Source organism: Vipera ursinii (genome assembly GCF_947247035.1).
Source record: "Vipera ursinii genome assembly, chromosome: 1".
NCBI classification, from domain to species: Eukaryota; Metazoa; Chordata; class Lepidosauria; order Squamata; family Viperidae; genus Vipera; species Vipera ursinii.
In genome coordinates, this window is record NC_139512.1 from 195338665 (window position 1) to 195348933 (window position 10269).

The 10269-nt window shown below is 40.6% G+C and overlaps 1 long non-coding RNA gene across 1 annotated transcript in view; it reads right to left on the reverse strand.

Moving 5' to 3' along the window:
- LOC310644758 overlaps positions 1-10269 on the reverse strand; it is a 32202-nt gene that overhangs the window by 14581 nt on the left and 7352 nt on the right. The gene's annotated exons all lie outside the window — the stretch shown is intronic.

Consider the following 10269-nt stretch of genomic DNA (forward strand, 5'->3'; position numbering starts at 1 on the left):
ACAGCTGTTGTAGAATAATGATGCATCTAACCTTTTTATTTTTAAAAACTGTTTCACATATGCTTTAAAATATAAGTAACTACAAAGTCTTTCTCTAGCTTTGCATGTATTGCCACAGTCCCATGAAATACTCACTGAACTGGAAAGAACAGCCAGCTGTTGTTGCTATTTTTAACATGACTGTCTAGTTCAGGGGTAGGCAGCCTCGGCTCTTTTATGACTTATGGACTTCAACTCCCAGAATTCCTGACTCTAGTTGATTTGTATTTCTCACCAATCATGGCAGCTTAACCTATGGGACAGTATGAAAACCAACGAAATGGGTGGAAATTATATTTTTAAATACAAAGCATTTTCTGCTTTCCAGCAAATTTTCTCTCATCTGTGTAACTGCAATATTTCCTCAGAATAAGAACCTACTTTCTAATTTAGAATATCGGTAGTACCATGTGCTGTGCAGGTTCTGAGGTTTTGCTTGATAAAAACGTACAGGAAACCAGAAGTTGCCTTTAAGCTTTACATTTTTATTCAGCTGAACAAAGACGGGCTCCTCTAAAAGAGAGAAGCCCCGAATGACAAGAAATCCTTGTATTTATTCTTTCCGAATACATAAGCAATCCACCCAACAAAGCTGACACACATAAGATAAGTCTGGACACTGTAGATAAGAAGGGTGAAAGCAAAAGTAGCTAAAAATGTTCCCTTTGGGGTGTTTCCCTAAAGACATTGTATGTTCCCAGGTGGGTTAGGACATTGGGTGTTTTCCTTGCTGTCCTTTTATGCCCCTGCATCCATGCAAGTGCCCAAAGACAGCAGAGCCATCTGCACATATTCACAATTGATACTTCCTATGCTGTCTCCTAATTCTGGGTCAACAGTGCATGTACTGTTGGCACTGGTCCACATGCCTATGTGGACAATATGGGCTTCCAAATAAAGCACAACTTAAAGAAATGGATTAATTATTATAGTGTTACAATAAGTGAAATGGACACTATACCTTTTAAAGTAGTGCTACTGTAGGAATAGCAGCTTTAGGAATAGGTAAAACATCCCTCATTCTTTCCTACCTCCCTCTGCCTTTTCTGACTACTGATTTCTAACCTATAAATAAAATATGACCAGGAAAATTACCTTTATCAAAGACGGCTAAAGTCAATGATGCATCTGTTTTGCTGAAATAATGAATTCCATGAGAAACAGCTAAGGAATTGCTAAGCCCCAAAATGCAGGTGAGCTAATTGCTAACTTACCATTATTGATTAAATTTCCCTGAGTCTTTGGAGAAGATATTTTTAGCTATCAGGTGACGATGTAGGCCTATAATTTATGCTGATTTTTTTTCTTTGGTAATTTTATTGATTGTGAGTCCAATGCCTTTGCTGAAAAAATGTTTTCAATAACAGGAAAAGGACTTCACAGGAAAAAAAGGGAAAAATGAACATACTCAGAAGATGCCATCAAGAGTGCAGGCTGGGCCAGATTAAGGTCCTACACCCAGCCCAGCAGTGGTACCTCTCTGCTCTCCTGCTACTCTTAACTCAGGAGCCTCCAAGTCCTGGGCTACGGATTGGTACCAGTCTGTGGCCTGTTAGGAACCAGTCTGCACCAGTTGAGGTGACCAGTGGGTGAGCAAGTGAAACTAAAACCATCCCCCCTCCTGGTCTGTGGAAAAATTGTTTTCTACCAAACCGGTCCCTGGTGCCATAAAGGTTGGGGATCGTTGGCTTAACTGACAAGATGGTTAAGACTTAATAGGTACTGAGAAGTAATGTTGAGGGTGGTTGTGACACCCTGGGGGAAAAAAACTGTGGTGCCCCCCTTTCCCTTGGTGCCCTAAGCACATGCTCATTTTGCTTAATGGTTAATCCAGGGTTGAGTAAAGAAAATAAAATAAAACCAGTGTGGATAGAACAACAGTGCTGTGCCTAGTAATTTTTTAAAAAAATTATCTGTTTAGTACCCCTGAGAGTGCTATGTAGCAGGATGTTGATAAGGCCATATTTTTGGAAAATGGGGCATTCTTGGGAGATTTGTGAGAGTTGGTAGGTATACTATAATGGCAATTGGTTTCCATAGTTTATTTTATATTGTGTTTCTTTAACCACAGTCTGGCACGTTTCTTAGCTAAATCCAGATTAATATCTTATAGTTGAGCAAGCAGCCTTTTAGGAAAACAAGGAGTGATACAAGCATGGGTGCAAAGCCGAATCACTCCTGTGTGATGACTTGGGGGCTGTATCTACTTTTTCCCAACCCAAGTACAGGGAGATTTTATTCTGAAAACAAGGAATTAACCATCCCTTCTCCCCACAAATGTGATATTGCTAATTGCTAATGCAAATTCTACTGAGATACCACCAAAATAGGTGTGGATAGATGAACCATGGTGATTGGGTCGTCTACTAGGGCATTCCTTGGTTATAATTAAGCTATGTTTAATGTGCTATGCACATGTGTTTTAAGTTTAAGCCAACCTATGAGGCAATTCATGATGTTCACTGCATCATGATTTAATAAACTGCATCTAGCTTAGTTCAGAAAGCACCAGAAATAGAGGAGCAATATCAGAAAGTAATAAAGGTTTAGAATCTTGATATTGCCATTGCTAGCCTCAAATTACTGTGTTTCTTACTGTCTGTAATAAAAGTGGCTGTTGCTGTTCCATAAAAATACTACTGGTATACTATAGAAATGTTATTTGAGAGTATTAATGGTTTTTAAGACATCATTATTTATAATTCCACTGTCATAATTTTGGAGAGCAATGTACGATATGCTGCCAAAGACAATGCAGAGAAATATTTATTGGAGCATAAATAAGCAAAACCTACCCTGCAAATTCTTCCTTTCATCTTCATATTTTAGCTGGAGGGCCAGTTTTATCAAATAAAGTCATGGAATAGGTTACAAAACTCAGGTGGCTTATGAAGAAAGCTTTTTTTTAGTCTCTAAATCCCAGGTCCAAGTTGGAGAGAATTGGGATTTGCTTAACATAGTTGCTGTGGGTTTCTGATCAATACAAAAAAATTATCAGAACCAGTCTGTTAGCATAATTTGCTTGTCTTATAAGAACAGTCAAAATCTGTGAATCGGCATCATGCAGAAAAACTATGTCCAATTTAAAAAAAGCACAAAACCATACAGAGCTTTAGAATCTGAACTTCTGAATTTTCTCTCTAGATTTTCTACTTTTTAATCATTTAGCAGTATAGAATAAGAGTTTAATTTTAAGAATATACATTTCTTTTTAGGCTTTCTTTACCCATCCATTTATATGTTTGTGTTTCTGAATGTGTTTATTTATAGAGAATAACAAACAGAAGCATAAAATTTTAAAAGCAAAACGTTTTGATTTCCATCTTCTTCAATTTGTCTCTTTTATTCTGGAATTAGATCCTGTATTTTATTTTTATTTTCTTTCTTTATATGGTCGTAAGACTAATCTATAAACTACTATTACTAACTATTACTTCAACAGGCCTCAGCCTGGATGATCATATTTGATACCGTTCCTCTACCAACAAATCATCATCTAGGAATATTCCATTTATTCTGTTTTGTAATTCCCACATTGACCCCAGATTCTTTTTTATTTACATTAGTTCAACAAAAGAAGGCAGAAGCCAAAATATTTTGCTTTTAAACTTTCATATTTGTTTCATTAGTCATTCCAAAAAAGCTGTTTTTTCGTATTCGTATTTCCTTTTCAGAATCAATACTTTTCAAGTTCTGTATGATACCTTAAGTATTTCTTGTACACTGCAAATATTTGATATATAGATATTTCAGATTTCTATTGATTATGTAAGACACACAGATAAAATAACTGCTAGGTGCTGTGCAATGTTTTGTGAATTACCACATCTGAAAATCAGTACCTAGTTTTTTTGATGGCACTGATGAATATTTGGCATTACATTCTCAAAATACTGCTGGGGGAAAATGCTTATTGACCTCTAAAAGACAAGTTCAACTTTCTACATCAAAAAAGATTGCTGTACTGTTGCAGAATCAAGAGACTCAGACCTCGGAATCAAAAGAAATTTGTTTTATTTTGCGTGCAAAAGGTTCAGAACAAAAAGCAATGTCTATGTCTGAACACCTTGTCATGGAAAAGCAACTACATAGTCCCAAAAGTAGCAAAACACGGAAATGTAACTTATGAGCTCTGATTGGTTACATGGGTTCTAGGCCCCCTTCTAGCTCATCTCTAGCCCCGCTTTGTGATGCTAAATTATAGCTAAATATCTTGCAACCCTGTCTCTAGCAAAGGTCACAGGTGTCTTGCTAAGCAACTGTTTCCGGCACCATTTGTGGTTTAGCTACAAGCGAGACATATGTGATTAGCTATAACTGAACTTTATGCTGGCCTACGAGGTGTGACCTACAGTTCAAACTTGTGGTTTAGCATTCTCCATTTCCTTGTTCTTCTTCTAACTAATACATGCATTTTCTTCATGCCTCACTTTTATGTCCTACCTCACTTTTATGACATGCAGCATTTTTATGTATTCTTTGTATCTTTCTTTATGGCCTGCCTCATTCCCTCCTTTGAGACTCTATTTCATCTGACAATTGAGTCTCACCTTCAGAGTTACTCCTTCATTTCAGCAAGTAATTACCGTACATTTCTTCCAGCAAGCGAAGATAGACTATCAGAAACATTGTATACAAGAATAGGTAAGAGGTATAGCAGAGCAAAACTTTAAACTGGCACTCATGTTTCTGTTTACTGCTGACAGTTCAAGAAAGAGACAGATAGCAACAAGAACAGAGAGGAGAATCCTTAAGGTAGTTCTTAGAACTCATCCTCCTCAGGCACTTCCTCTAATCCCCAAGATCCAAACCGTACATATATTCCAACATCTGGATCCTCACTCTCCCTTAGGATACCAGGTGTGAATCCATTTTCCAAAGGTCCCTCTATTACAACCAATTCCTTTTCAACCCTTATTTCTTTTATTGACCTCATAACTAGTTGTATGAGTAGAGGTATTACACATGGGATGAAGGCTAGTCCTGCTATCCCACATAACAACAAGAACAGCAACTGTTTGACCCAATCTGTTCCTGGTAACCATGAGAACCATTGGTCAGTTCCTTGTATTCTCTGTCCAATTCTGGATGCTCTGTCTTGCAAATCCTTGACCACTTCCCTGACTACTCCTGACTTGGTGGAGCAGTGGGCTAATGCCTCCTTAAGTAACACCAGCTGCCTGCAATTAGTGCAGGTTCGCATCCCACCAGGCTCAAGGTTGACTCAGCCTTCCATCCTTCTGAGGTAGGTAAAATGAGGACCCAGATTGTTGGGGGCAATTAAGCTGACTTTGTAATAATGCCGCTTGGGGGTGTGTGTGAAAGCCCTAATAAGCAGGCATGTACATAGAATGAAGGCTACTGCTAAGCTTGTAAGCCGCCCTGAGTCTTCGGAGAAGGGCGGGATATAAATGGAATTAAAATAAAAAATAAAAAATGTAAAAGTAACATTCTTCTCCCAAGAATAAACACAATCCACCTTTCTCAGCTGTCAGGAGGTCTAGGGCACGCCTGTTTTGCAAGACTACTGCTGCCAAGGAATCTATTTGGTCTTGTACTTCAACCAAGGTCCCAGCAATCTGAGTTAGACTTTGTTGAAATTCCTCAGAAAGCTGCTTAAATTGTATTGTAGAATGGGCTAAGCTACCCACACCTGTTCCAACTGCAGTACCTATCCCTAGGATGGCTAATAATGGTATCACTAGGGGTACTCTTTTCTGCAGATGTCTCATCAGAGGGACAGGGAGGGCATGCTCCCCATTAACAACACCCTTCTTTGGGAAGAGGTGTACTAGAGTACATGTTCCAGTCCAGTTGGTGGGCAAACACACATATGTAACTTCCCCACACAAGAAAAAGACTCCATTCTCTTCTAAACACACTGCCATGCTCATGGAAAAGGCATGGAATCTATGGTTGAACTCATTGCTCCAAACCTCATTTTAGTTTAGGAATAACACGCTTAGGTTTAGGAGCTGGGGTTGGCCTGGGGCGCACTCCCCACAGGGAAATAAGACCGGGAGTGGGTTTGCTCTGGTCCCTATTTGCTGAGTATCTCCAGTGGCCCCAAAGCCTGGGCTTTGCCTGTCCTTTCAGGATCTTCAACAGCCCCTGAGCCTTCCTCAAAAGTGAAAGGAGTTAATTGGCCATTCTTACAAGATTTGAGACTACCATGCAGGGCCTGATCACCCAATAGGCCACCTGCAAATAATAACCCAAGCCACAGTATACTCATGTTTGACAATCTAAAATGAGTTAATGTCAACTTCCTTTCCTTTTCTATTCAGTTATGATTCCTATGTCACACTCAGTTCCACACTCACAGTCACAACAAGGGGAATGATTACAATTATAATTATGAAATTACCACATCAGGAAGATGGATGGAATTAGGTGGGATTTGGGAAAGGACAGTATCAGTCTTGGGTGAACCACAAAGCCTAGTCTTATTTGCTAAATATAGTATCCACAATCCCAAGACTCCTAATAAACTCCAGAGAACCCACTCCCAGGGTGTTTCAAACATAAGTGTCCACAGAAGATACACACTTTCCTTGGTCACACTTAGTGATTTTAGGTGCAACACTTGTTACTTTGGGTGTGGGGTGATTCCAGAAGAAAAGGTGTCCAACACAGCAGATCACCAGTAGTGTAATCAGAATCACTAAGGCCAGACTCACTGCACCTATGACTATGTATTGTCAGACTACCATTCCTCGAGATAGGTCCAGCCTACACCACACACACTAACCTTAACACATTAACAATTATTTTTCTCCTTCTTGTTTTCAGCCATACGTAGAGGGGCAGCTTCCGGAGTGACACCAGTAGGGCCTCTTCTGCCCCGTATGCTGCCTGCAGTTATAGGGGGTGCTTCTTCAAGCATACCACTAGAGGACGGGCCTCGTCCTGCTCTGCCTCCCAATATTCATCAGCTGCGGGCTTAACTCGGGTCCAGTGAATCCAAGACTTGGATTCTAACACTTTTACTGCTAGAGGAGAACACATGACCCCAGTATACAGGCCCTTCTATTTAGGTTTCAAGTTTTCCCCTTTCCAGTGTTTTACCCATACTTCGTCTCCCACTTGGATATTATGACTGGGAGTACTCAGAAATGGTGGACTTAGGGACACACAATATTGCTGGATTTCTTGTATTTGCTTATTTAACTCTCCCACCATTTGACTCACCCATGAAGTCCCTATTTGACTTAAGTTCCCTACATGATTTTTCAAGTTAGTACTTATGATGGGGGGTCTTCCAAACATTATTTCAAAAGGTGATAGCTTAATTCCCTTTCAAGGGGTGCACCGTACAGACCAAAGTGCTAGTGGCAATGCATCCACCCACTTAAGCTGAGTTTCAAGGCACACCTTAGCCACCTTTTCCTTTATAGTCCTGTTCATTCTCTCAACCCTTCCCCCAGACTCTGGCCAGAAACTACAATGGAACCTCCAGTGGGTCCCTAAGGATTTAGCCAGTGTCTGATTTACTTGATATACAAACTCAGGTCCATTATCTGATGAGATGAATGAGGGTATTCCATATCGGGCGATGATTTCCTTGAGTAAGATTCTGGCCACTTCTCATGCCTGCTTTGTCTTGGTAGGGAAACATTCAGGCCACCCAGTATAATTACACACCATAACTATCATTGCTTTATTTAGCCCACATTTTGGCATTTCTGTAAAATCAACAACCAATGAATCCATAGGGTAATATCCCTTAGGCTGGCTTCCTGGTGGAAGAGTAGGTCCTTGTTTTGGATTAACTTGGGCACAGGTGTTACATCTCTTGGTTGCATGGGCACACAGCGAGTGAAGGCAATTAATGTACACAATATGATGGAGGGCTTCAGTCAGTGCACTCTTTCCCATGTGAGTGGTTGAATGAGCTTCTTTTACCACTGGCCAGACTAAATTCTCAGGTACAAAAATCCTTCCATCTGGGAGTATATACCACTCTCCCAGCTTGTGTCCTTGCAAGTCTACACTTGCCTGCAATTCCTCAGTTTTGGAATATTTAGGGCTCAGTCCTCTTGGCATTTCTAATGCTACACAAGCTGTCATGTCAGGGTAGGGTTGGCTATCTCGAGTTGCTGATAACCTTGCTTCTTTGTCAGCTGCTCTATTTCCTCCGGCTACATCATCTTGTCCCTTTTGATGTCCTTTACAGTGCATGACAGCTACTCTTTTAGGTCCCCGCACAGCTTTGATGAGTCTTTCAATCAAAATAGGATGTTTAATTTCTCTTCTTGCTGCTGTCAAGAGTTTTCTCTCTCTATAGACTGCAGCATGTACATGTAATGTGAGGAATGCATATCTAGAATCTGTCCAAATGTTTATACTTTCATCGCATGTTCTTTCCAGTGCCCTTATTAGAGCCCACAGTTCTGCTGCTTGGGCACTTGTGCCTTTAGTGAGTGGTCACTTTTTATGCTTTTATGACATTTTTATATATTCTTTTATATATTCTTTGTATCTTTCTTTATGGCCTGCCTCAGTACTGATTTGGATTACGAATTGTGGACAACAGTTGAGTTAGATTTCTGTCTGCTATATATATATGTGCGTGTGTGTGTTTGCATGAACTTTATCAGTTGCACTAACTCTTGGATCCTGTTCAAAATGTTGACTTTTAAACACAGTCATGATTTGTAGCTGCTCTTGACTTTTAGTCCTTTATCAGTTTGGCTTGAAGCCACCCAGAGTCACCTTGTAGGGGAGATGGGTGGCATAGAAATTTAATAAACAAACAAACGAATAAATAAAGTGCCTGAATGAGTAGAAATCTTGACATACAGATCCTCTGCTGAGATATTTCCTGTCTCTGTTGGCACCTGAGATATGGTTAGTTATCAAGGAAGGGTGTTGTTCTTTTTTAAGTAAGAAACTCTGAATTTGACATGGTCTTTGCTGTATTTAATCTGATATTTTTCATGTAAGGCTTTTTGTTAATTCCCCCCCCCCAAACTTAAGTTTTATCTCAGCCTACCCCTATCTGGGGTAGCTGTGGGCCACTATCCTCAGACAGAACTGTAGACAATTTAGCTCACATCTGAGAGGATTAAGCCATTTTAGCTTTTCTTACTTAGATTCTTACTGCTGCTACTCTTACTTAGTAATTTTCAATATTTTAATGTAAATAATCTCATGGCTGTGTTCCACTACTGTGACGTAGTGGTTAAAATATTGGACAAGTTCCTGGAATATCCAAGATTTAGTCTACCTTCAGCCACAGAGGTGTATTGAGCAAGTTTAGGCCAGTCACTTTCACCCTCTCTTATTTCATGGAGTTGTGGAAAAAAACAGAAATGCCACGAAATCCTGAACAAGAGATGGAATGTAAATCAATCACATATTTTATATTTTACTCATTGTTTTACAAACATAATAAACTATTATCAAACCCTGCCAAATCACCCTATAATTTAGTATTTGTCTCAGTCACGTAGTTTTAAGAATTCATAGTTTAAAGACAGGGGTTAGTCCTAATCCACGATTAAATTATTGCTTAAGAATGTTGGGTTGAACGAGGCCAATGTAACTGAACGATAAATAAAAGCCGACGTTCACAAGGGGACGTGCGAACTCTTATCAGCGCCTCCGGTCAGAATCAAGACCAAAGTGATCCAAAACAACCAGGAGACCACATTAATAAGAGAGTTTAAGTGTGGCTTTTCGGGTGTTTCCCACAAATTATCGTTCTTTATTCACTTCAGTGGGAGACTGCCGCTGCTCCCGGAAATGAATGCGCAAGTGCACACTTCGTAGCCTGGAAGACAACTGAGTCTCCATTATTTGGCGTGCGCGAGGGCTGCGGCGAAAAGATCGCCGTTTTTGGTCACCAAAGGCCTGAGGCCTGGGCCAAAAGCGACCAATTCCCTAGCAGCCCGCCTCTGCCATCTTCCTCCGCCTGGAGATTGGCGGCTGCGCTTTTAAGGGCAAACGCCGACGTCTGTGTTTCATGCAGCACTTCCGTTTTAGTTCCCTCCGCCTTGAAGCTGACAGATTAAGGCAGGGGTAGGCAACCTCGGCTCTTTTATGACTCATGGACTTCAACTCCCAGAATTCCTGAGCCAGCCATGGCTGGCTCAGGAATTCTGGGAGTTGAAGTCCATGAGTCATAAAAGAGCCGAGGTTGCCTACCCCTGGGTTAAGGGGAGTCGTTTAACTTGCTGCAGCCGCCGCCGCCGCCGCTTCTCCTCCACCTCCTCCTCCTCGAGGCTC